The sequence below is a fragment of the Rosa chinensis genome, chromosome 6 (assembly GCF_002994745.2).
Source record: "Rosa chinensis cultivar Old Blush chromosome 6, RchiOBHm-V2, whole genome shotgun sequence".
Taxonomy (NCBI): Eukaryota; Viridiplantae; Streptophyta; class Magnoliopsida; order Rosales; family Rosaceae; genus Rosa; species Rosa chinensis.
In genome coordinates, this window is record NC_037093.1 from 31,455,386 (window position 1) to 31,482,602 (window position 27,217).

At 38.8% G+C, this 27,217-nt stretch overlaps 1 long non-coding RNA gene and 1 pseudogene across 2 annotated transcripts; both read left to right on the top strand.

Annotated features, from left to right (window-relative positions):
* Positions 1-2,288: 2,288 nt before the first annotated feature.
* LOC112168958 lies at positions 2,289-5,940 on the top strand. 2 transcript variants are annotated; one of them, XR_002924469.2, is made up of 5 exons: positions 2,289-2,412; positions 2,579-2,695; positions 3,173-3,234; positions 4,456-4,539; positions 4,899-5,940. It is a non-coding gene; the product is annotated as an uncharacterized LOC112168958 (long non-coding RNA). The 2 variants fall into 2 exon arrangements; XR_002924470.2 differs by having other exon boundaries at positions 2,299-2,412; positions 2,551-2,695.
* A 5,175-nt stretch (positions 5,941-11,115) lies between these two features.
* On the top strand, positions 11,116-15,542 carry LOC112174221 (annotated as a pseudogene).
* Positions 15,543-27,217: the final 11,675 nt, after the last annotated feature.

Genomic DNA, 27,217 nt, shown 5'->3' on the forward strand with positions numbered 1-27,217 from the left:
TGCTTGCATGCTGATTAAAAGCAAAGCCCCAACCATAAAAATCAGAGTGGGATAAATTGAACAGTAGATACTTAAAAAATGGTCTTACTACTTACAATCCACAAGGTGCGCTAAATGATGAATATTCTTTATTGGAGTTCCATTTAACTTCAAAACTTGAAATTAGATTTTAACGCATGTGGTTGGCTGATTTGTACATGGTAACAGAAAACTTGCCTATTGATTGCTCATATCTTCATACCCTATATTTACTTCATTTGCTAAGACCTATCAATGAGAAAGACTCAAGGGATGAGAAAATATAAACTCGACTGAAGAAAATTGCATCAAAGAGAACAATGTATAGATAGAGTTACATAAAGGAACGCTTAAACCTAACTCATTTAATAATCATGTCAAAAATTTAAACTCTGTTTAAGTAAATTCAAAATATGTGTCTGGCCCAAACTCTAAATTACTTGACCTAATTGTAATAGAGTTTTGAATTAGAGATATTCTCGGAGATATTCATAGATATCCGATTAATTGTACGATTATCTTTCCTTGTACAACTCTGTATCTATGTCTTGTAATCCTCTATATAAAGAGGTCTCTATTATCAATGAGTTTCAATTCTCTCCCAATTTAGTTTTCCTTAAACATATTATCAATACGACCCCCTAACCCTAAAACCTAATAGCCAAAACCCTAAATCCGAATACAAAACCTTGAAACCCTTCTGGCCCCTATCGCACATCTTAAAGCCCACCATCCCAGGAGTCCAGAACCGGTGGCGCCATCTCAAGAACCGATTGGAAACCTACCGGCCACCGGAAGCTCCAAACCACCCACAACAAATACTCCACCGGTTCACCACCTTCTGGACCTCCAATTGCTACGAAGTTTTTCCAGCGACTTTTCCTGCCATTTTCAGGCCACTTTTTCCTGCCAAATTTTCCGGCGACCTATTTCAAGGTATTTACCCAAATGTATTACCTGCATTCCGGAGATTATTGCATCCTTTCCAGGCTTCATTGATGGGATATATGTGCAAAGTTTCTGACTTCATCCTTAATTATTCTGACCACTGCTTTGTCTCTATTGCAGTGAAACATCTGCTTTTCAAATGTAGCCAATGCTTTCTGCCAAAGTACACTCAAAAGGTAGCTTCCAGTTTTCATATTTTGCTTCTTGGCAATTGTTTTGCACGAATTTTTCCACAAGCTTTCGTTCTTGTTTCTGACCACATAAATGGTCGTCTTTCATCTTTTGCATCACTATTATACATCCAAGCCTTAATAACTTGCCTCAATTGAGCTCATATTTCTCCACGGTTGCTCCACAAACCTCCTAAGAAAATAACAAAGTTAGTTTGATATTTTTAACGAAATAACTAAGCAAAATTGTAAATGGTTAAACTATAAATTCGTCGCATTTTATGCTCCTATCAATAACCTGTTGGAAAATATGGAAAGTAACGAATGACGCTATCTATAAAGGAAAAGTCACTTTCCCTAATGAATGCCTCAGCTGCTACACTTAGTAGTATGTGTACAGTCTCACAAAATGTTGGAGGGACGGCTACCTTAAACCCTTCACCCACAAATGTGTGGAGCCCTCCTACTACAAAATTTGTCAAAATCAATTTTGATTGATCGATCTAGAATGTAAACCTCTTCTGGTAAATTTTCCAATAATTCACCATCATTAACTCATACTACATTCAGATATTGCAAATCTAGCTTCTTCCTTTCTAAGATTCTAAAGCCAGTAGCTTTTGTTTTTGTATTTTCAAAAAGGTGAGATCTTTTTATGATGTTGAGGAGACTTGAGTTTTCTAAAATGTGAGACTTTTAGTTTGAAAATATACTGAATTTTTTTGAAACAATCAACGTTAGTAAAATGTGAAGAATGAGGATAACCCCGAAAAATTGGCACATGAGATTTCATGTGACTTTTCTGATAGAAGCATTTTAATGCGATGTTTTAATAGTTATTTTGTAACGTTCCGTACCTCAATTTACCATTTTACTAGTCATTTGGACAGTAAACGACCTTTACCTTCACTTTTATTGTCGTTTCGGTACTTTTAGGGGGCCCTAAAAGATGACTTTTTGTTCGGATCAAAATTTGAGAAAATTTTCTTCTTGAAAGTTGTAGGAGACGTTAAACCGAGCGCGTGTATATGTGGTACGTAAAAATCGGAGTTCGTATGTCAAAGTTATGAGTATTTTCGTGTGAGGGGTATTTTGGTCATTTCAGCACACCTTAATTATAAGGGGCTGATCAGCCCCATTTCCAGCCATTCTCCCCCATCTCTTACGACAGAAACCAGAAAGAAAAAGAGAGGAAGAGAGAGAGAAAGAGAAAGAAAGAAAGAAAGAAAGAAAGGGAGATCCGTTCAAACCGTCGACATTTTGGAGAAACCTCAAGGTATAAAGTTGTTCTTTACCTCATGATCTTTCTTTTGAGTATAATTTTGCATATATATTGGAGGATTTTAGAGATTGAAAATCCGGCACTATTCACAAATTGGGGGTTTACTGTCTGTTTTCTTAATTGTTGAGGTAGTTCTAGTTGTTTTCTGAACTTGGTGTAGTTGAGAAAAATGCTAGGGGGATTGAGATGAAGCTGCTGCCAAAATTTGGTGACCATCGGAGAAGTTGACCGCCGAGTAAACAGTACCTCGCGTGAACAGTGCGGTGCGTGAACAGTGGTGAGGTTTAAACAGAATTTAAATTCTATTTTTTTTAGCTAGTTAAATCCTATAATTTTTGTAGAGGTTGATTATGTGAATTTGGTTGGAATTGGAGAAGTTTTTAATTGATTATAAATTTCTAAAGATTTGGATTTCGGTTAATGTTAATCGTGAATCCAATTTTCGGATTTCCTCCATAATTGTTATATAGTCTGAAATCGACGAGTGGGCAGTGTTTGTGAAGTTTGATAATTTTTGGAGAAACTTGGAATTAAGTATGAATTTTGAAGTTTAGGGTTTCGATTATCGAATTACGAGAATCCGACCGTCGGATATCGCTCGGTTCTGCCTTGAAACCTTTAAATTAACGAATTGGTAGTAGTGGTATAATTTGGGCTAAATCCGAGGAGAATGGGAGATGTAATTATGAGGAATTGATTTCAGGAATCGTATTAAATTATTGAAGAATTATTCACATAATATAATTGTGTACAGGACGACGTACCGAGCGATTGCTCGACGAAGGAACTCATATGCGTGATCATCGGAATAGTATTGTGAGTGGACTTTTATTTTTAAATATTGATGCATGCATTTATTTTCTTAAATAATGCTCTAGTTTTAATCATATTACTTATTGAGCAAATGATTTGATTTTCGGAAATTCGATCTCGGTTTATCTCATGAATTGGCTCTCGATAATGAGTTTCAAAGGTTGATTATGATTTATAATATTATTTGACAAATTGCTTATTTCTGAGGTAATTTTCCGGAATTAAGTATATTTCTAATTGCCGATTTAAGTTCCTGGAAGATTCTCGAGATGAGTTTCGATGGAGTTGGATTTTCTCATTTATTTATTGACTTTCGGTTTTGGCATCGGGAATGCCTAATTAAGGATTTTGGATTTGGTTGGTTTCTTGGAGATTTTGAGAGATTTTTCTGGAAATGGGATTTGCTTATACTAATTTCCGGTTTCCTTTACGGATTTGAGAATATTTTGGGCGTGTGGGACACGCTGTCGATTTATTTCTATTTCTCACTTATTTATTTTGAGATTGAGAGTAATCTTGGCGTGCGGGGTCACGTCGTTGAATACATGGTTTCGATCTCGTGAGAAATGTGGGGAAGCTACATGGATTTACTGGTTTTCGATGATTTTTCCTCACCATACGCGGGTCATGTGATTTGGTCTCCTCCTCACAGACTGTGTTTGTGAGTGGCAGTTGAGGTAGCTTATTCTCCTCCTCACTTACTTTGTGTATGTGAGTGGCAGTCGAGGTGATTTATTTTCCTCCTCACGTAGGTGGCAGTCGAGGTCATATTCTCCTCCTCACACAATCTATGTGTGAGTGGAAGTTGAAGTTATTAGTTCTCCTCCTCGCGCAATCTATGTGTGAGTGGCAGTCGAGGGTAGGTAGAGCCTGTGAGGCTCCATTACCCGTATGGTGATATTTCTTCCCCATATCCTATCATTACTTAACTAGCGGGGCCTAGTCTGATTTCCGTTTAACCAACGGGGCTGGTCTTATTATGTTGAGTATCGGAGTTTCCATCATTCCTTTCAGTTGTTTGGGACTAGCGGGGCTAGTCGGTTTTCTTGAGCGGAACTCCTTTTGTTTCGTTTTCCTAAATCAGTGCATGCATCGGGAGATTTTTTAGTAAATTAAATGTGGGAAAGTATAAAATCTCTTTTGTTTAAAATTGCTCATTTTTGTCCACTCACACTAACGTGTTTTCAATACTTTCCCCTGGGCCCTTCGGTTTCAAATGCCCAGTTTGCAGGCGAATTAGTGAGGTCGGGCGTACACGGAGTTGAGGCATAGTCAACAGCATGGCTTCCGCGTTTGCCTTTGAGTTAGGTTGTCCTTATTTACCTTTCTATTAGAATTGCTCTGATTACCTATGGAATTTATGTTTTTTTTTCAAGTTGAGGTTTGCGTTTTGTGAATTGGAGATTGATGTTGAGTTGGGGAGCAGGGTGGCTCCAGAAGTATAAGGATGATTTGATTTAGAAGTGTAAATGCTTTCTACAGGTTTTGGGTAGCCCATTTTAGGGGAAGTTCCACCAATTTTTTGGTAGAATTTCTTCTAAGGTGGGCCCCGCAGGGCCACTTCGGATTTCAGGGTGAAATCCGGGGCGGGTCCTGTCATATTTTCTCATATTTTACTTAGTTATTTCCTTAAATAAATCAATTTTAATTTAGTTTCTATTTTCTAGGTACATCAGAGAAAATGACAAGGAAATGAGTTTAAAGACACAAGAGAAGGATGTGAAATGTTGGAGATGACAAAGGCAAGGCACATGGATACAGAAATGAGCTGAAATGAAGAAATGGAGTATTCCTGGCCCGATTAGGAATCCCAGTCAAAGTAGGAATCCTGATGAGGCTAGGAAACCTGAGGGCACTAGGAGACCATGTGGCTTCAAGATGACTCAAAACTCAAGATTATTCTAGAATACTTGGGAATTTTCGGCAAAATGAAGAACCCTAGACATTATAGGGGTTTTGGAGGTAAAAGGAGTAATTTTTTTGGATAAATACATGATTTTTCGTGAAAATAAAAGAAGATTCAAGAAGGTGACATTTTTGAAGTTATCATGGAGAGTTTTAAGGGATTTACAATATTCAGAAAGGTTGAAAACGTATCTAGATACATTCCTTGAGTTCCACACTCCATCCTTGGCAGAAACTAAGAAAATAAATCAGAAAATAATCATGCATAATGCAAAAATAATCTCCCTAGAATCAAAGTGCTAATTTGAAGGCTTCTTATTGGTTGGATGACACATGAAGGATGATGTGGAATTATCTGATTGGCTAATGTTGTGTGGATTAATCAGATAAATCCTAGAAAATAAAAATAAAAATTTTGAAGACTTGGAGACTAAATTGCCATCCTCCTATAAATAGGAGCATCATAGACACCACCTCACACACCACTTCACTAACGAATTTTTTCATTCTTTTCAACACCAAAAATTCTCTCCATTCTCTAGTCCTCAGAAGCTCTGCGTCTTTAACCAAGGAGGGGGAGAAGTCATGCAATACATCAAGATCCTAGCCGCCGTCCACCCTTGTGTCGTCCCTAGAAGATTACTTGCTTTCAAGGATCTTCAAGTTCTTCGTCTCAAAGCTTTGTCATTTATCTTTCACAGTGTATTTCATACTTTCTTTTGTTTTCATTTGTTTGATTCGTAGAGTTATGAATTCTAGTTAACATGACGTTAAGGGCAAAGTTTAAAGCCCGTTTATATGTTTTGAAATAAAGTTACGATTTCTTTATAGTTGGTTTCTATGTTGCTTATGTGAGATTGCTTGACTGATTTTGGATTACAGAAAACTTTTGCATGTTTATGTTATTTGGTGGCCAACTTAGGATATATACATGTAATTGGAGCTAGATTTAGGTTAACAATTCAGCTAATAGTTTTGTGACCTTAAATCATAAGTAGTAAAGGCTTTGGACAAAAGTCAAAATTAATTAAGTAGGATTGCAAATAAATGAGCTTTTTCATACTAGTTTGTGCACTTTGGTTGACATCTTTTCTTTGTTCTTCATGTATTGAACATGTTTTGAGTAGCTAACTTTTTAGACTATGATTTCATGTTCAATAAGTTTAATTTAGGTGCTTTCACCTAGACTCAAAATTTACTATCAACGACATACTTCCGTCAAATTTCCGTGACGGTTCTGTTAAAGAGGTGATGTGGCAAGCACGTTGTCACGCCCCTGATTTTATACACAATAAATCGATATATAACCCCATAATTATATATGCGTGAAATGTTCAGCCATCAATACAAAATACTTAGAAACTTATTCCCTTTTAACCCAAGTACATATTGATGCCCTGAACCTACAAATTCTATATTGACTCGCCCCACAGAGTCACACAACACATGAGTTTACGAATTAAATTGTCAACAACAAAATAAAACGTAAATACTCCTCAGAGCTCACTACAAACGGAAGTCTCTATAACGGTAAGGTCACAAAATTGACTTATTACCGTTAAGCTGCAAGCACGCTACATCAGCATCAGCCACGATCAACCTGACCTGCAAAATAACCCCTACACCGTTGGAATGGTGTACCGGGTTGTTACACAACAAACCCGGTAAGCTTTTGCAAGCCTGTATGAGTAACTCAAAACAACTCACACCAATTCACGGGATGAAAGCCCGCACAACTCACGCCAAACACGAGGAAAACCTTTCAACTCGAGAATAAGGAAAACATACCATATTTTCCCAAAACAGTACATTCTTTTCCCAAAAGAAACAATAAAGGTCACACCGTGACCAAATCATATAAATTGAAACTCTGACAATTAAATATGATAAACAAGTCCTCCCAGGACATTTAAAAGAAAGAATCCCCGAAACTCCCTTTTAAAACACGTTCTCAAATCAACACATGTCACCCCGTGACGAGATCATAATAATTGAAACTCTGACAATTAAATATGATAAACAAGTCCTCCCAGGACATTTAAAAGAAAGAATTCCCGAAACTCCCTTTTAAAAACACGTACTCATGAGCATCAGATAGCTCCCCGCTACCCCCCATGATGTACCAACAACAAATCAGTCCAACCTAGACACACAACACAACAACACAGATTCACCACGAAGCCACCAATACATGAATACATATGTATGTATATATATATATATATATCCCATAATATATATATATATATATGTACACACATAGTCAATCACTCAGAAATGCCACCAATACATGAATACATATGTATATATATATATATATATATATCCCATAATATATATATATATATGCACACACGTAATCATTCACTCAGAAATGCCATTAATATCATCTATAGTCACAGTTAATTCCATAACTCAAAGACAACATGGTAACTAGACTCATAACACAGATAAATCATTGGTCACCATCTGCAACCTATCACCGTCTATGACTCTTGGTTTTCATACCCCGTCTGGTCTTAGAACCAACCGTTGGTCACCATCTGCGACCCATGCTTTTCAGACCCCATCTGGTCTCAAGTCAACGTTAAGTAAGTCACACCTGACCTAAAAACGTTACAACCATCTAGTTTCGGCTTTCCCTATCCCTGCTCACCATCTGTGACCCTTGGTACAAGGACCAATACATTTAAAATGAGTCACGCTTGACTCCAAAATGTAACCTCAAACTCAATACTTTTTAAACAATAGAAAACATCTTTTCCACAATATTGATTCTATGAAAAGTCTCATTCAACAATAATATGAACCCATCATGCATATTATTCATCACACATCAACCACAAGAATATATATATATATTTCACGTAAATATATATATACGTAGTCATTCGCTCAGGAATGCCTACTAATACCAACTATAGTTTGCAGTTAAATAATTAGCGCTAAAACGATAATGGTAATTCTGTTCATTGATGAACCTTGTGAGATTACTCACCTCGAAACTCCCGCTGCGTCTTCAGTACAGAACAAGGCAGCCACACCACAAAACAACCGTCCAAGGATACCTCGTCAAGCACCTAATCACATACGGTTTCAACTTAGCAACAATCCACAAACAATTTAAGTCCGAAACCCCCATTTTGAACTAAAATCCCCAAAGTGACGCCAATCGAGGCGAAACCACATCCGAGACCACCCAATGTCTCCGGAATACTTCTACGATCGATATGTCCAAACCACAAGTCGATCGGACGCTCGGATCCTCACGGATCGAAGCATCAAACGGTCCGAAACCGTAAAAATCACAATACAATCATACGACCTCCAAAAATTGCGTATTATATATCAAAACGCTCGTATTGACGAGTGGATGATATACATTACCAGAAACTAACCATCACATGGCCGGAAGGCCACCATAACGCCGCCACAGTCGGCGGTGCAACCACCACAACCACCACCGACCAAAACTCAAAACCACAACAATCAAGCCAACCAGAAATGTTCATCATGAAGAGTAGAGCAACTTTCATACCTGGAGCTAAGTCTGGTTCGGTCTAGATCGTCCTAGATCAAGCTTACAAGATCGGCCAATCGCAGCCGTCTGATCAAACCCCAGATTCGTTGTGCACCGCAGATTTTCAAACCTAGATCTTCCACTCCACACGCAAAATCGTCCTTCAAGGCGGGCATGAGGATGATCAGAAGGAGGAGGAGATTCCAAAACCAAGAAGGATCGGCCGAGACGTCACAGGAAAAGTGGATTTCCGTTCGGGTCCCGATTCGTCTACTGTAGCGGCTCCGATCACTACCTTCCGGTGAACCGCCGTGAAAACCAACACCACAGGGAGGAGCGCACGGAGGAGGCGAACAGATCCGGGCTCGTCTGGTGGTCCGCCGTCGCCGGAGCTCGTCGGAAAATCAGGGTCGGATCCACCGGGTCTGGGTCGGGTAAGTCGAAAATCAAGAGAGAGAACGGAGAGAAATGAGAGTTTCCGAAAATGGAAACTTACCAAATGAGAATAGTAACTTTCCCGAAAGGGAAACCCCTATATATAGTAACTTTCCAAATTTTCCAAACACTCATAACTTTCTCATACGAACTCCGATTTCCGCGTTCCACATGTCCACGAACTCGTATCGACGCGCTCTACAACTTTTGTGAAGGAAGTTTTTGGAGAATCCCAACAAATAAAAAGTCAACCCTTGCGCGCCCCCCTAAATGACGCTTCTTGAATTATTATTCGCCCGAAACACTTCCGCTCCGTCCACGAGCCACGAAACCGTCCGATACCCACAATTTAAATTCCAGAAAATCCTCGGAAAATAAATACGAATTTTTGGGGCATCACACACGTGGAGGGAAAAAAGGGGCAAACATGTCGTTTTATCCAAATAGTAGACCTAATTGGTTTTTTTCTTTCTTTTAATTTTTTTTTAAAATTTTTTATTGACAGAAATATCAATAAAAATTAAAAAGAGATAAATAGCTTGGAGGCGTTGTCAAGACCCTCGCCGGAGACGGTGTCTTTTGCAGAGTGAAGGCTTGTTAGGTCCGGGTTGAATGGCAGAGCTTCTTCCCAGAATCCCTTCGCTTTATATTTTTGAGTGAGAGCGGCGACCGCTACACAAAACTCTCCTCCTATAATTCGGAGTTTCCTTCCCTTTTCAATTTTTGCATCCTCTTTCTTCCCTCCCTTTGTATTTCTATCGTCTCTCTCAGATTTCGCCACCACCCACAAACCCGAACCCTTAAAACAACTACTCCGGTAAGTCTCAACTCCCATTCAACCATTTTGAACTCATGAAAAAATTTTGGCTCGAATTTGTATTCTCATTTCTGATCTGGATTTGGGTTTCTAGGAATCAAAATGGGGTTTGTTTGATTGTGATTCTCATTCTAACTTGGGGTGTGTATGTTTTAATAGTTGGGTTTTTGTGGGTTCTTGGAGATTTGAGTATTGAGCTGAGTTATATTGCTTCTGGGTTTGAGTATTGACCCGAAATCGGCCCTCCATTTCAGCGGATTTTGCCGACGAGGAAGATCTATGGGGACCGAGAAATTGGGCGAGAGCTTGGAAAGGCTTGACAGTGTCGTCGAAGACCAACGGGAACAGACTAGAGAAGGGGGCGAGTGACTTGTCGTAGGCGGAGGCGGAGGGTGACGAATCATTGTCGGAGATGACGCCCAGGGACCACATTAGGATTCCAATTCGGATAGGGCAATCTTGTCGTCGTTGCCGGTGTCGAAGAGGGTGAAGGCCTCCTTCATCGAGTTGACTTGATCGTCGCTCAGATCCTTGCCCTTTTTTTTTTTTTTTTTTTTTTTCTGGGTCTGTTCCGGTTGTGAGTTTGGTGAGGTTGGGTTGGTTGGGTTTTACATAAGAGGAAAGAGCGGTGCGGTCGACAATAAGATCTTTCTAGATCAGGTGAGAAATTGCAGCTTCGGTGGAGGAGAAGCCGAGAGGGAACCAGAGCAAACGAGCTCTCATCATTTTTGGTTTCTGGTTTTAATCGAGGGTATCAAGCGAGTTTCTGGTGGTCCGGTTGTGCGTTGTTGCAGAGGAATAAAGGAAAAAAAATTAAAATTGGAAGAACAAGAGGAAGAAGAGAGAAAAATAATAAAAAGAATTATTTAAATAAATAAATAATTTTGAGGACTGATAAGTCAATGAAGCTATCGAACTAGGCTATTTTGGTCATTTTCCCTTTTTTTTTCCCTCCACATGCTTGCCACGTCACATCTTTAACAGAACCGTCACAGAAATTTGATGGAAGTATATTGTTGATAGCAAATTTTGAGTCTAGGTATCACATTGATACCATTGTGAGTCTGGGTATCAAACTGGCCGGTGCACAAGAGTTAAGAGACCGTTGGTGCATTTTTCTCTAAAGTTAACTAATCAAGGTGACTAAAATTGTTTTTTTTTCGTTTATTTTATTTATAAGTAAAATTATGGTGTGCGGTGTGCCGGTTCTCTGCTTCTCCATGCCAGGTGAACGACTGGAGTGATGTTTCTCAAAAACTGAAACCTCATTTCCCAAACCCAAACCCAAACCCAAACCCGTCCCAACATTTGGTTACACTGACGGACCGAGTGATCTGCCACAAAGGCGGCTATGGCCACCATGGCGCTACTGAGACGAGCACAAGGCTTCCCTTAGGCTCTTTAACCCATATAGACATAAGCACCCTCTCTCAGTCGGAGCTCCACGCCCTCTCTCTCTTGTCCTTGCACCGCTGCGGCACTGACGACCTGGTGGTCCCCAAAATCGACCGATCCCAATTCAATGAGAGCGCCGGGTCCCGCCGCCAGACCTACTCCCGCCTCCGGCGCCCCCAGTCGGATGCGTCGACGGGCCATCGGCGGCGCGTGGCAGGCCTCCTCTCTACTCCGAAAGTGTCACCACCCCCGGCCCAAGCTGACGATCCGGAACGCAACGAGAACCATGCCATCATCGCCCACCTCAAGCACTTGATTTCCCAGGATCCCAAATTCGATCCCACCTCGACGACGACGACGATGACGTCCTTGTTTTTGGACAAGGACGTTGGAATTGCAGAATTAGGTGTGAGAAAGAGGAAACGAGGGAGGAAGCCGAAAGTGAAAGGGCCAGCAGGGTCCAGCGGCGAGGTACTGGGCCTGCAGATTGTAAACAAGAACGGCGCTGCAGTTGACATCTGGGCTTTGCAGAATTCAGAAAACCCTTTTGGGGATGAGCTGAGGAGGAGGACGTTGGGTCTGGAGACTGAGGAGGAGTTGTTGGGTTTCATGAGGGAATTGGGTGGCCAGTGGGGGAGCAGGAGGAAAAAGAGGAAGATTGTCGACGCCACTGAATTCGGGGATGCCTTGCTCGGTTGGAAGCTCTTGCTCGGCCAAAGGAACGACGTGCTTGGATTTACTGCCGCCGATACATTAGGTACTTCCTATCTCACTTCTCACTTATCCAATTCAATGTTAATTACTTATTATTTCAACAAATACATTCACACATAGAGTAGCTTGTGTGTGAATTCCATTTTCCATAGCCATATTGGCATTTTTTTTTCTGCTCCACATGTATTATGGTCTTACTTCTCCACATGTATTACGAATTGCTATTTGCGTCTGAGGAGCTGCTATTTGTGTCCTGCAAAACTTTTGATCAAGGCTTGATTTTGTCTCTCTTAAGGTTCGGTCTAGCCTAGCTTGTGACTTTTGGCATTTTTCCTATGAATGATTCAAAGTAGTTAGCGTATGGCTGGAATTATTTTGACATGAATCTTTGTCTCTTTGATCCTTAAGTTTTAAAAAACCAATTTTTTTGGACAGCAGAGCTGGTTAAGTAAGAGATTTCAAATCCCTAAGGATCCTGTATCCAGTATTTGTGGCACAATAGTAGATCAAAATTGTTGAAATTAACTCTGAAACTATTCATTTACAGTCATTTCCAACTTCCAAGAGTATTATGATTCATCAATGCCTCAAAACCTGGATGGATGGGATCAATATTTAAGCGAAAAAAATCGTCAGAGATTCTATAATAGGATGATTAGGATCAACCATGATTGGAAATATAGTAAAAGGCACCATATAAAAGAGAAGAAAGAGTCGCTAAAATGGGCATTGTTAGCTCAATATACATTATTGGCATTTCTCCGACAACTTGAGGTTTAAGATTAGTAGTTGTCAACTTGTCTGATATAGTACCAAAGGATTGTTTCTCCGTCTCAATCTCCCTGCCTCATGCAGCATTGTAATTGGAAATAGCATACATACTTTATAGAATAAATATATAGTAAGTTAGTAACCTATCTTTGCCTTCCATTCAGGTGTTATATATGAAAATAATAGCCTACCTTATATATAGAACATTATATATAAAACAAATATACAACAAAACATATATATGTGTGTGTGATAAAGTAACTGGAAAGTATAATTGAAGAGAACAAATTGTATACAAATGATGATTATTTCTATTTGCCATTTGAAAGCTGAATTTTCTCTGTAATCGTTGATCTCTTATTTTGGTGCTTTTACAATCTCTCTTTGTTCAGTGGTAGGCTTGTCAGTTTTCTTCTCCCAAAATAAATAAAATAATATAATTCTATCTGCTTCGATGTTTCCTTTTTATTTTTATTTTTTAGTTATATACCTAACTCATGGTTTTATACTTGCATGTCACTTGATATTTTCCAGCTCTACTTGACAACAATTTCTGTCCTGCAAGGAAGTTGCTTCTTTTTTGGAGTCCTTCTTTGGTCTTAATAATGCTGAAAGGCAAGATGGATTTGTGCAGTTGTTTGGTTTTTTATACATTGGATAACAAATATTCTTCAATAAGCTTTATTTGGGTACAACAGTATGCTGATAAAGATGGAGAAAGAAGGCAAGATGTGAGCTCCAGCTCTGCTATACTGGTGTCTGCTATATCTAAATGAGCCTGAGAATAAAGTTAGCGTATCGGAAATGGAAAATCTTGCTGAGGTTCAGATACATGACCTTTTTGAATGTCACAAATGCATTATGACTTTTGCTGAGAAGGATTCATATTTGCAGCATCTATTGTCCTTTCACCAGAGGACTACAAGGAGGTATAGACTTGGTTCGACAGTTGGGGACGGTGTGATAATTAAGGATGGGAAATATGAGTGCCAGTTCTGCCATAAGGTATTTCTGGAAAGGCGTCGCTATAATGGGCATGTAGGAATCCATGTTCGAAATTATGTGAGGAGGGTGGAAGAGTCGCCAGCTCCAACAACTCTTCAAAAGAAAATAGAGTCTCCAACAAGGGAAGGTTTGCCATCAAGGAACTCTAAAATGGATGCTTTGATTGAAATTGCTCAAAACTCTATCCTCGAAACCTCCACTGCTGGACCAAATGAGGAATTAAAAGGTGGTACTACACCAGATCCATACATCAATATTAGTTCAGAAACTCCCGCTTCCAATTCTCATCTAGAAATGAACATAGAATCTAAACTGACTGAACAGGACCTGGAAGATCTTATGATTGATGGAATTAATGAAGATGAGCAAGAGAGTGAGCATACAATAACTGATGGAAGTATGGAGGAAGCTGTCGATGCTATGGAAGTTGTAGATGATAAGGTGAATTCTTGTTTGGTTACAACTGCCTCATCTGCTGAAGAGAAAAATGGGAAGACATCTGAAAGGTCTGTGGAGATAAATGGTCTGGCACCCACCTCCGATGAATTGGAGATGTCTGGCACCAAGCAGGAGAATGCTTCTGAATGTCCCCATGTACATGCTTCTTCAAATAATCAATCTATTAGTGATGTTGTGGACAATGTAAAATGTGCAACTGCATTAGAGCATCCCAGTCCCGTTGAAGTCGATAAACAAAAGCATACTGAACCAATTGATAGCATCGATCAACCTCGACCAGCTAATGATAGTTCCTTGGAGTTCCATGCTTCTAACAGAAATGAACTTCAAAGTGGGGTTTGTGACACCTCAATGTCATTGGTGCAACCATTGCTCTGTATTCCCACATCCAATGCAATTTTGCAGAAGGTAACAACGATTTGCCATATTTTGTTTCTTTATGTCTCCAATACATTTAAATGCCTCTTTTTTTTTCCTTCGCAAGTGAAAAAAAAAAAAAAATTTCTCAAGAATTTATAATTGTCTCATTCAAATGCAGTGTAAAAGAATTTCCGTCTGTCGTCATATTGAAAACTTCATAAACTTTCTTTTTAACAAATTTCCAAGATTAGTTTACCCTGCCTATTGTAAGAAGTCCTATAATTATGTAATGTAAAGTATCATTTTTACAAGAGATGGAACACATGGTGGTATGCAGTGGGTACTAAAGGTGATTCATTCTTTTACTTTACTATATTTCTATATTCTTTTGATAGGGAGACGAACATCTTATTGGTGTTGGCCAGAGCGGTGACCATGTAATGGATCTAGAGGATCTGCAACAACATGAAATAGAACATCTGAAGCATGGTTCTGCTGCTGGGCAAGAATCTTTTATACTAGAGGAGGTACCGATTGATATGACAAATAGTTCAGAGATGCAAAAACCAGTTGGTTCCTCTGTCCAGTTTGAACCAGAAGAAGTGATGCTAAACATGGCTGGCAGCAATCAGCTTACAACTGCTTGTATCTGGTGTGGAGTAGATTTCAAACACGAGGCTGTTGATTATGGTGTACAACCCGATTCTGTTGGCTTTATGTGTCCAGTGTGCAAGGCAAAAATTTCTGAACGTGAATGAATGACCTAGTAAAAAGAGAAAAAGAAAGGGGATCCTTATGTAAGGATCAAGATAGGCCAGTGATATTTTGCTGATTATAGTAATTTCTGCTTATCTACAACCTTTATTGTCCAACAGTGTTTCCATTTTCTCGTCTGTCTTACGTAAATTATAATATTACTCTCTAATGGTATTTGCTAGTATTTACCTTTCTCCCGAGGTCCCGAATAGCCTTAATAGTCTAGATGGGAAAATGGTCCATACGGTACCTGAATTTTTCCGCTTTATAACTTTTAGTACCTGAACTTAAAAAAATATCAATTCGGTACTTGAGGTTCTTTGTTCGACCGAGGATTGATACATATTGCCGTTACCTCTGTTACGGAACTTGCCAGCTAGCACTTTTTGAACTTAAAATGACCAATTTACCCTTTATTTTTATTTTTTAATTGTTCTTCTTCATATAATAATAAAAAATCAAAAGTGTTGAAATAAAACCCTAATTTGTGTTTGGCCCAAACTCTAGGTTACTTGACCTAGTGGTAATATGGTTTAATTAGAAGAATCTAGAGATTATCTTTCCTTGTATGATTCAGACTCTATGCATTGTAATCCTCTATATAAAGAGGCTCCTATTATCAATGAGAATACATAGTGATTTCCTCTCAATTTCAGTTTCTCTAAAACACGTTATTAGCACGAAGCCCTAACCCTGAAACCCTAAAGTCGTAACCATCAAATCTCAGAAACCTCCGCCGCCCACCTTGAAGCCACAGACTCCAGGAACTCAGAACCGGCGGCGCCACCCCCAAAACCGGCCGGAATCAACCTGAACTGGCCGTTGGAAGTGACTGAACCGGCCCCAAGAAGAATCCGTAGATCCCCTGCCTGGTTCACATCCTTGAACCTTGTCTTAAATTGGGAAAAATGTCATTTTTTGGTAACTCAAGGTATAGGTTTAGGGCATATTGTCTCTGCTAGGGGTATTGAAGTTGATAAAGCTAAGGTAGATTCTGTTAGATACTTACCCCCTCCCACATATGTGAGAGAGGTTCGTTCTTTTCTTGGACATGCAGGATTTTACAGGCGCTTTATCAAGGACTTCTCTCAAATCTCAAGACCCCTATGCAAGTTGTTGCAAAAGGATGTGGCATTTGTCTTTGATGAGGAATGCAAGCAAGCTTTCGAAAAGCTCAAGGAGTTGTTGACTATCGCCCCTATCATGCAACCACCAGATTGGTCCCTTCCATTTGAGTTTATGTGTGACGCCTCTGACTATGCAGTTGGAGCTGTCCTTGGTCAACGCAAGGACAAGAGACCCCACGCCATATACTATGCTTCTAGGACTCTAAATGATGCTCAATTGAATTATTCCACTACAGAAAAAGAACTTTTAGCTGTGGTTTTTTCTTTAGAGAAATTTCGATCTTATTTACTTGGAACTAAAGTGACTATTTTCTTTGATCGTACAGCTTTAAAGTACTTACTCTAGAAGAAGGAAGCAAAGCCAAGGCTCATACGTTGGATCCTTCTTCTACAAGAGTTTGATGTGGAAATCAAGGACAAGAAGGGAAGCGAGAATGTGGTGGCAGATCACTGATACCACTGTAAAAGAAAGCGCGCAATTTAACCCTGCAAAATGTAGTTGTCAGTATAGAATAAGTAAGGATCGTTCAAGCGGGGGATTGAGGGTACACCTGTAATTGCAAAAACAAATAAAGAATTTATACAAGTAAAAAGTATTATTTACAAAAATAAAACAAAGAAAAGAAATATATACAAGTAAACACAAATAAGGGGGTTCTAAGATTATAAAATTGAAAATTAAATAAATAAAATAAAGAAAATGTAAAAACATATATACAAGGGTGGAACGCAAGGAATAAAGATGGATTAAATACTGTTTACTCCCTATACTTATAGGGTTTCATCGTTTCAGTCCCTGACCTTCGAATTTCACCTAAAAAATCCCTGAACTCTCAATTTTCTCCCAATTGGTCCCTGCCGTCAAAATTTTCTATTAAAGTTGCCGAAAATGTCTATTATGCCCTCACTTACTTTGTTTTTTTTTTTTAATTTATTTGTTCTCTCTCTTTTATTTCTTTTTTTCATTTCACCTTTTGAAGGTCTATGGATTGGAACCATCTTGATGAGGAGATGAATAGAAGGAGGCGAGAGAGCTGGAAGAAGAAGAAGAGGTAAAAAGAAAAAAAAAAAAAAAAAAAAAAAGAGGGAGAGAAATATATATATATATATATATATTTTAAGTAAATGATTGAGGGTATAATAGACTTTTTAGGGGAAGATAATGGAGTTTTTGACGGATGCTTGACGGCAGGGACCAATTGGGAGGAAATTGGGAGTTCAGGGACTTTTTAGATGAAATTCGAAGGTCAGGGACTGAAATGATGAAACCCTATAAGTATACGGAGTAAGCAGTATTTAACCCAATAAAGATCAAAACCACATCCATATGCATGAAATCCAATTACAAATCCTATAGTTGATTTTCTATGTCATGAGAAAGAAGTTGACCACGTGAAACGTTAATAAGCAAACGATTTCCCATTTTTTACTTTCCTTGAATATTTAATCTAAGTGAAAGCACCTAAATTAAACCTATTGAACATGCAATCATAGTCTAGAAAGCTAGCAAATCAAGAACACATTCAACGCATGAAGAACAAAGAAAGGATGTCAACTAAAGTGCACAACCTAGTATGAAAAAGTTCATCTATTTGCAATCCTCCTTAATTGATTTCGACTTTTGTCCAAAATCTTTACTACTTATGAAATAGGTTCACAAAACTATTAGGTGAATTGTTTACCTAAATCTAGGACCAATTACATGCATATATCCTAAGTTGGCCACCAAAGAACATAAATGATAGGAGCAAAAAGTGCGACAATATTATTGAGTATATGCTCCATTTTAACATTGTTTCTCCCTTAGTTTCGTGTTTTGAGTCATTGAGTCATTTTGAGAGTCTTGTTGAGTGTTTGGCGTGAAGTAGGTGGAAAAACGCAAAATTAATGAAAAATCCTAGCTGGATCAGGATTCCTGACCATCGACGTTTTTGCGGTCTTTACAATTTAATTCCCTTTATTTTCTCTAAAAAATTCTGATATTCTCCTCTTTGTTATAGGAAACCTTTCCTGGTGGGAGCCTTGGAAACAATAACGATGGAGTCATAAAATAAAGCATTTAAGATGCTTGACCAAGCAATGAAGAAGGGAAATAAAGGAGAAAGACGTTTTCAGTTGGGGAATAAAGGAGAAAGATGTTTCAACTGGAAAATAAATAAGAGAAAGACGTTTCAGCTTTTTAAAAGACCCTATTATGAGAGGAATTAAGGCCATAAAGGAGACGTTTCAGTTGGGAAATTAAAGGAATTATGATGCAATCCCATCCGTCCAATGATGAAGGGTATGATCGACCAAAGCCAACCAATGCTCCCCTATAAATAGGCAACGTCCAGAATAGAATGAGCATCACTTCCTTGCCTATCACTTCCTGGCAAAAAAAAAAACTATTTCAAGACTCTGCCCAATTCACTCCTCAAACCTCCATCTCCTACAAGACCGTGACCACTATCCTTCCATCAATCTACGAAACTCCTAAGCGCTGAGTCAAGGATGCTCCACCACCATAGCAAAGACGAGTTCATTACCTTGTTGCTAAGCCGCTGAGGAAAGCTTCAAAGTGTAACTATGACTCTACTTACAAATTTTGTTTCGGTTTTGTGTGTTTGGATTTGCGAGTTGTGTAATTGGAGACATGAAATTTTCAGAATATTTTTATTAATATTTTTGAGATTTTTAGTTTATTATTGAGTTAATTTCGAGAATTCTTTTATGATGCATGTTACAATCTTGTGCCCTTTTACGTGTTTAGGTAATTTTCAGAGTTAGGTTAAGAAGTTTGCATGCTAGAATAACGGTGAGAGTTCTTGTGTGTTTGCTTAATTTGCCAAGAGTAATTGTTATTTGTTAAGGCGCTAAGTTAAACAAGGAGCAATTAGTTCTAAAATGTCACTAGGCCAATAATTCAATCAGACGACAGTTTTTCACTGTCGTCTGATAATAGAGGCTGCTGTTGTCTATCTCAATGTCGTCTGATACATAATCAGACAATACCAGAAAACTGTCGTCTGATAAAGGTTAGTACAATAGCAGCTACTATCATGTGTGTTGTCTGAATACCAAGAAGAACAACAGCGGCTTATATACTTACTGTTGTCTGAAGGCTGTGCCAGGCAACATGGGCTTATATGCTTGTTGTTGTCTGAAGGCTTGTTCAAACAATATGTACTTGCAAATCCCATTATCTATCCATTATTGATACTATAGATTTCATCAAAAAACTGTTGTTTGTTGTTTTGCTGGACAATGACTTTCTCATTCTTTTAGTCTTTATAGTATTATAGTTAGATGGCTCATACAACTGTTTTTGTTAGGAATTTTGTGATGATCAATTATTGCACAATAGTTTTTAGCTGGATTGAATGGTCTGATATACATTCAAAATGACATCACATCCAAAACACATTCATTCATGTAAAAATCCGATACATTCATCCATATATCCAACAAAGTCATTACATCAACAGAACTAGTTTTCTAACAACATTTAGTGAAAATGTTGAAACCAACCAAGTCTTGAAGAACACTTTGTGGTGATAATAAGGATGCTAGCAGAAGCTGCATCAACAACAGCCTAAAGTTGACATAGAATAGAAATTTTCCTTGCTAAGATGCTGCATATAATTAACAAAGAACAAAGGCTCAGGACCTGCTTTGATTTACTTTAGCTTATTCACTGAGCATGTCTACTATTGTAGGAGTAAGTGAATCCACAGGTGCTCTCCATAACCTACTGATAGGAGCATTTTAATGCGACATTTTACTTGCTTTTCCCTACATTTCTTGCGTTATTTCCTTATTAAAACTCTGTTTAGGAAAGTTTCCATTCTTCGATTGGGAAAGTTCCTATTTGTAGAAAGTTTCTATTTTTGTAGTTTCTATTTTTCATTTTTGGAAAGTTTCCATTTTCAGTTTAGGAAAGTTGCCATTTTTCATTTTAGGAAAGTTTCTATTTTTCTTAATAGTTTCTATTTTCAGGACCTCGGAGCTAAAAAGTGGAAATGAACTCATAAATGGAAAGAGGAGCTTGCGAAAGTCAAGGGGAGCAAAAATGAGAAACAATGGACCACAGAAATGAGCAGAAATGAAGAAAAGAAGTTTTCTTGCTTCAACCAGGAAACCCTGCAAAAAGGAGGAAAGCTTACCAATGAAGTTTCCAACGTTACTATGAAAAAAAAGAAATGGAAAAATAAAGTGTTATGGCGTTGGAAGGTATAAAGGCTTGAAGTTGAAGCAACGAGGCCCAAGAACTCTCAAGACTTGTTGGATTTTCGGCAAATTGGATAAAAGGCCACAAGAGCCCATGGAACTAGGGTTGTGACACAAGAGTAAACCCTAGAGATGTTGTTGCCGTGAAATTCCAAGAGGAAAACAAGGAGATGGCGTGAAAAATCAGAAAATATAAAGAAGATTTCGGTTGAGATTTTCTAGGGAAATTTTTATGGAAAGATAAACCCTAGGAGACTCCTTGCCGTCCAAGCCAAGAGGAAAAGAAGGGATTGCCGTGAAATATCAAGAAGAAACCCTAGAGATTTCGGCAAAGTGATATCCTCTAGAGAGTTTTAAGGAAAGAAAATTGTGTGGAGACCAAGAAAAGCTCAAAAGAAGTCTAGATACATTCCTTAATCCTTAAAGGTAGTTTGGCCGAATTCAAAGAGAAAAATCAGAATATTATCAAGGGAATTTCGGCCAAGATTTTATGGAATTAAAAGAGAATTTTGTGATTGGTTGGAACCTCATAGGGCTTATGTGGCAAGCAAGCATTGGAGGAAATTATGTGGAGTTAACACATTGTTGCCGTGAGAATTTAGAGGAAGCACACGGCTTGGAGAGCAAGGATGCGTCCCCTATATATACTTCCCCTTTCTCAACGTCAAATAGGTCCCAAGTTTTACGTTTTAGACTTTAGAGAAAAATTCAGAAAAGTTACTTAGCATAGCCGTGAGCTTCTCCATTCTCTAGTTCATCTTCTGCGATTTCAAGCAAGGGAGGAAGAAGCAAGAAGAGGCCGTGAGAATTCCTCCACCATTCCACCTTGAAGCCGTGATTTAAGAAGCTTGCTTTCGAGTTTCTTTGGTTCACCATTCGAGTTCTTCATCACCATCTCCAACACGGTGTAATTCAACCTTCTTTCTTGTAATCACTTTTGATTCCCCTTGTTTGATTTCGTTAGAAGTTGTTCTAGTTAACATAACAATTGAAACAATATGTTAATTTCGGATTCCATGATTGAATAAATTTCAGATTCTTATTATTGTGATTTTTAAGTTGCTTATGTGAGAATGATTAATTAAATTTGTGTAATTGATATCCTTTGTGTGTTTATCTTGTGTGGTTCGAAACATATAGGATTTATGCATAATTGTTGCTAGGTTTAAGAACATAAATCAACTTTTTGTTTTGTGTAAACTTGAATCGAAGTAGTAAAGGTTTTGTACAAAGATCGAATTTAATTAAAAAGGATTGCAATTAGGTGGACTTTTTCATACTAAGTTGCACACTTGAGTTGATAGCCTTTCTATGTGTTTTATGCATCTAACGTGTAAGATTGTCTAGCTTTCTAGAGCTTGAATGCATGTTTGATAGGATTAGTCTTGGTGCTTTCACTTAGGGCTGGGCATAACCGAATGTAAAGCGGTTTTCCGACCGCACCGACCCGAAAAATGTGGTTCGGTTTCCAAACCGAATGAAGAAACAAAAAAGAGGAAAATTTCCGAACCGAAACCGAATATAAACGGGTCAAAAGCGGTTTTGGTCGTTATACCGACCGCTTAACAACCGAACCGACCGGATTTGTATATATACAATTATAATATGATTGTGTGTCAATACTTGATAGGTTTTTTTTTCTTTCCTTCAGTGTACCTTACCTCACTGAATCACCACAAAAAAGAACCCCTAATTAATGTAGCTACACCCACAGTCCCACACAGCCGCATTCATTTGTGTACTTTCCTTCAGGCTTCTGAAACTCTCATTCTCTCTAAAACTCCGAATGAAAGGTCAACCTCTCGATCTCCCTATCTCTCTCCGAGTCTTCGACGTCTCCCTTGGTCAGCCATCTCCGACTGGAGACCGGTATGTGTGAAGAAATTACTTTCATGGGTATAAAACTTGAGTATAGATACTGAGTTTAAAACTGAGACCATCTCTCTGCAGATCTATGATTATGGAATATGATTATGGTTTGGAACTGTGGTTTGGATCGGTGGTTTATGATTATGGTTTCAAAAGCCTATCTCTCATTCTCTCTCAACCTCCGAATGAAAGGTCAACCTCTCGATCTCCCTATCTCCCTCTGAGTCTCCGACATCTCCCTTGGTCAGCCATCGATCTCCGATGTCTCTGTCTCCACCGATACCGACCCGCCCCGATTCCAGAATTCGGCCCAACTGAAAATTTGGCCAAAACCAACAAGAATATGGTGTTCGGTTTCAGAAATGGGATTTCCGATTATTTCGGTTGGTGTTCGGTTTGGGCCGGTAACCGACCCGGTCCGACTATGCCCAGGCCTACTTTCACTTAGATTAATTAGCATTGAAAGTAAAATATGGGAAATCGTTTGTTTTCTAACGTTTCACATGATCAACTCCCTCTCATGACTTAAGATGAACAATAATATGGTTGGTTCGAATTTAATTATGAGTTTGATTTTGATTTATGTTTCATATGTTCCATCCTTTTGTAAGTGTTTGTATAGTTTTGATTATTTTAATTCTTTTAATTTTCAGAAACCAAAAATCCAAAATCCCCCCTTTTCGTGTAAAATGTTTATAGTTGTGAATATCTTTGTAAATATTATACTTTGTTTTAATTTTAATTGTTTAATTGTTTGACAATGACAGGTGTACCCTCAATCCCCGGAATAGAACGATCCCTACTTGCTTATACTACTATGATATTTTTAGGGTTAAATTATGCGCTTGCTCAAAGCGTATCAATTTTTGGCGCCGTTGCTGGGGATTGAAAAATCATTTGTCGCTTTGTGAATAAATTGTTTTGTTTATATTGTGACTGAAAAAAAAAAAAATTTACTGGTAAATTATTTTGTAATTGTCGAATTTTAGTTTAATTACTTAGGTTGTTATTTATTTTATTGAACACGAGTTTAATTGTAGCTTGTAAATTAAAGAAGGAATAGGTGAAGTCGTGGTTATTAATATTGGCCTAAACCCTTATTGGTACCTAGTTCAGGTCCCTTAAGGTTGAGGGCGGCCTTTATTAACATTCATTGAACTGTCTTCACACTTAGGACCTTTTACATCCAAGTAAGTATAGCCTATGTGAGATGGTGTCTAGGAAGGGGACAACGTTCATAACGGGTTCTGGATTCAGAAGTGCTTACAAATGGGCGTAAACCACTATGTGGGAGTAGCATATGCCAAAATGGATCCTACCTCTTGTGTTCGTCCTCCCCTACCTGGCCATTTCCGTAAGGTTGCCCAAAGGATGTAGGAGGGACTTAGTGTCTAGACGATTATACTTGGTCCACACGTCCACTTGATTTACCGCTTGGAATTAGATTTGATATCATTAATATTTATGACAAACGAAAATGTAAGAATATGTTGTGATACATTAAGGTATATTGGATTAAACATAATCTTGGAAAGGAAGCTGTTACAGCCCATTGCACTCCGAGATTCCCTGTTCCCGTACCTAAGTGTTGAAAATATTTGTAAAATAAAAGAGAAAAAGAGAAACGGAAAAAAAAAGAAAGAAAGTTAATTTGATGTGAATAGTGACGTTTTGTATATGTGTTTTGTGTGAAAGTTTTGTGCATATTTTGTCTAATTATACTTGTAAAGAAATAGAATTAGAGAAAATAAAAATGGAGTTATGAATTTTGTTAAATGCTTAATTGTTGTGAGTGTGTAAAATCGTATAAGTAGACAAGGGCCCTTTTGTTAATATTGGCCTTAACCCTTCATTCGTACCTTTCTAAGGTCTTATGAGGTTGAGGGCGGCCTTTATTAGCACTTGGAGAACAGTTTAACACATGAGTTAATTTCCAAGCTGAGTAAGGGGCAATACAAATGGTGTCTTAGGTTGAGACCCTGGGTGATGGGTTCAAATTGGATCTCAGAGATACTATAGACTGTGCGTAAACCACAATGTGGAAGTAGCCAATAGGGGCGTAAACCTCAATGAGGGAGTAGCCTCCGTAGTATCACCAAAATGAGTCCTCCCTCTCACTTACCTCTTAATCTGGCTATCTGGCCTTCTGAAACAAAGGAAAGAGACTTATGTCTAGGCGACTATCCCTATATCGTAGCTCACCAATAGTAGTGGTTTCTATTGGGCTCGACTTACAACTTGGAATCAATTGAGATATTAACTATGTTTATAACAATTTCCATGAAAAAATAAAATACTTGTACATACCCTTCACATGTAATTTGGTTTGTTTTCTTACTTCTCTTACTTGTTCAAACTTTGTAAGTCTCTTTTGTTGCATTGTGAATAGTGACGTTTTTGTATAAAGTATTAACTTGTATTTCTTGTCTTTTGTACGTTACTAACTTTTGTAAATCTTAATGTGGTTCAAGATCTCCATGAATGTCCGAGTCCTCTAAAATCCCTTCCAAACAAGAGATTAAAGAAAGACTTGCTCGTTTGAAGAATCCTCCACAACTTGAGTACAGAAGACCTTCTTCCTTGCAATTCAAAGAGTACACATTTAACGAGCAAGGGAAGAGGATCTACTCTTCTGAGGAGTCTACATCACCTACACCTACTCCATCTCCCCCCTTCACGTTCACCTTCACCTGTGGTTTCGTCCAACCCTATACCACCACTTTCACCACCACCTGGAGAAGTCAAGGAAGAGAGAATGACATCTATTAGGGAACTCTCCACAGCAACTGTCCAAGGAGGACCCCCTTCGGGCATCATATACCCTGCCCCTGCAGCAGGAAGACAGGCAGAGTTTGAGCTTAAGAGTGGATTGTTGCACAAGCTCCCTATGTTCCATGGCCTTAATATGGAAGACGCCAACAAGCATATCAGAGAATTCCAATCTGTGTGTGCTAACATGCAACCACAAGGAGCAGATGAAAACATTCTGAAGATGAAGGCATTTCCATTCTCCTTAGCTGACAGAGCCAAAGATTGGCTATATGAGCTTCCTGCTGGACGTATCACTTCATGGGAAACAATGAGGAAGGCCTTCTTGGAGAAATACTTCCCAGCTTCAAAGGTCATCACACTCAGGAAGAAGCTCAGTGGAATTGAGCAAGCCCATGATGAGTCCTATGGTGCCTACTATGAGCGGTTCAATTCCTTACTTGCACAATGCCCTCAACATCAGATGAAGGATGAGACCCTATTTACTTGCTTTTACGAAGGACTCTTACCCTTGGAAAGGCAAATGCTTGATGCTGCAGCTGGAGGAGCTTTTGTGGACAAGTCACCTACAGCTGGGAGGGAACTTATTGAAAATCGTGCCCTAAACACTCAACAGTATGAGGGTGTGAGACAAACCACTCGTAGGGTCAATGAGGTGAGCACTAGTCCTGCCATTGCGGATCAATTGTGCAAACTCACCCTTCTTGTGAACAAAGTGGCGACTACTCAAGGCCAAGGAGGACCTTCTGCTTGTGGGGTATGCTTTACCCAAGGACATCCTACGGATCAATGTCCTCAACTAAGTGAGAATGGTGGTTGGGAGTCTGTGAATGCCATAGGAGGCTATCAAGGGAACCAAGGGGGTCCCCAACGTCCAAGGTATGATCCATATTCGAACACCTATAACCCTGGATGGAGGGACCACCCCAACTTTAAGTGGACCAACAATGAAAATGTTCAGAACCCTCTTGGTGGCAGTTTCCAACGTCCTTAAGGACCTCCCTATCAAAGACCTTACATGCCTCCTCAACACAACGTAGGGAATTCAAATTCCCACTATGATAAGACGATAGAGGCATTGACTAATTCCACTCAAGCATTGACTAGTGCCACACAGACTTTGCTACAAGGACAACAGACCCACACCAAGGACATTGCTGACCTCAAAAAGCAAATGGGACAAGTGGTGGACTTCATGACCAAGTTTCATGAAACTGGTAGGCTTCCGAGCAACACAATTCCAAACCCAAAAGGAGGCTTTGAAGGCCCAACCAACTGAGGACGAGAGGAAACCAAGTCTAGGCTGACAGACTATAAACATTAAGCGCTACTTGGGAGGCAACCCAATTCAGAAGTTTAAAATTTCCAATCTGATAATGCCAAACGAGGGAATTGGCTTTTAGGAATTATGAAATCCTCACTTTCAATTAAATTCCATCATTTTTTCCCTCATCCAAACACACTCTTGAGGATTGGTGAGTAGAGAAGAAGATAAAATCGATCCACAGCAACAACCGACTCTAGAAGAGAAAAGAAGATAAGATCCATACACAGCCGAAAATAAATAAATAAATAAATAAATCTCAAAGGAGGGCAAAACTGTTACTTCACTGTCCTATGAACAGTAACCAAGTGAACAGTCTACGGAAAAAGGAGGCCAGAACCGTCACTTTACTGTTCATGAACAATGAACTCATAAATTTGTGGCATTTCAGATTTTCAGGTCATATAATTTGTGCCAACTTACTTTTTACTGAATGATTAATGTTTGGATGATTGGATCAGTAGTGGGCTGCAAGAGCAGTAAAACTGGAACCCATAAATAGGCTAAAATTGTGCTGTGAAAGCCCAAAAATTAGAAAATTGATTAGTCAATAA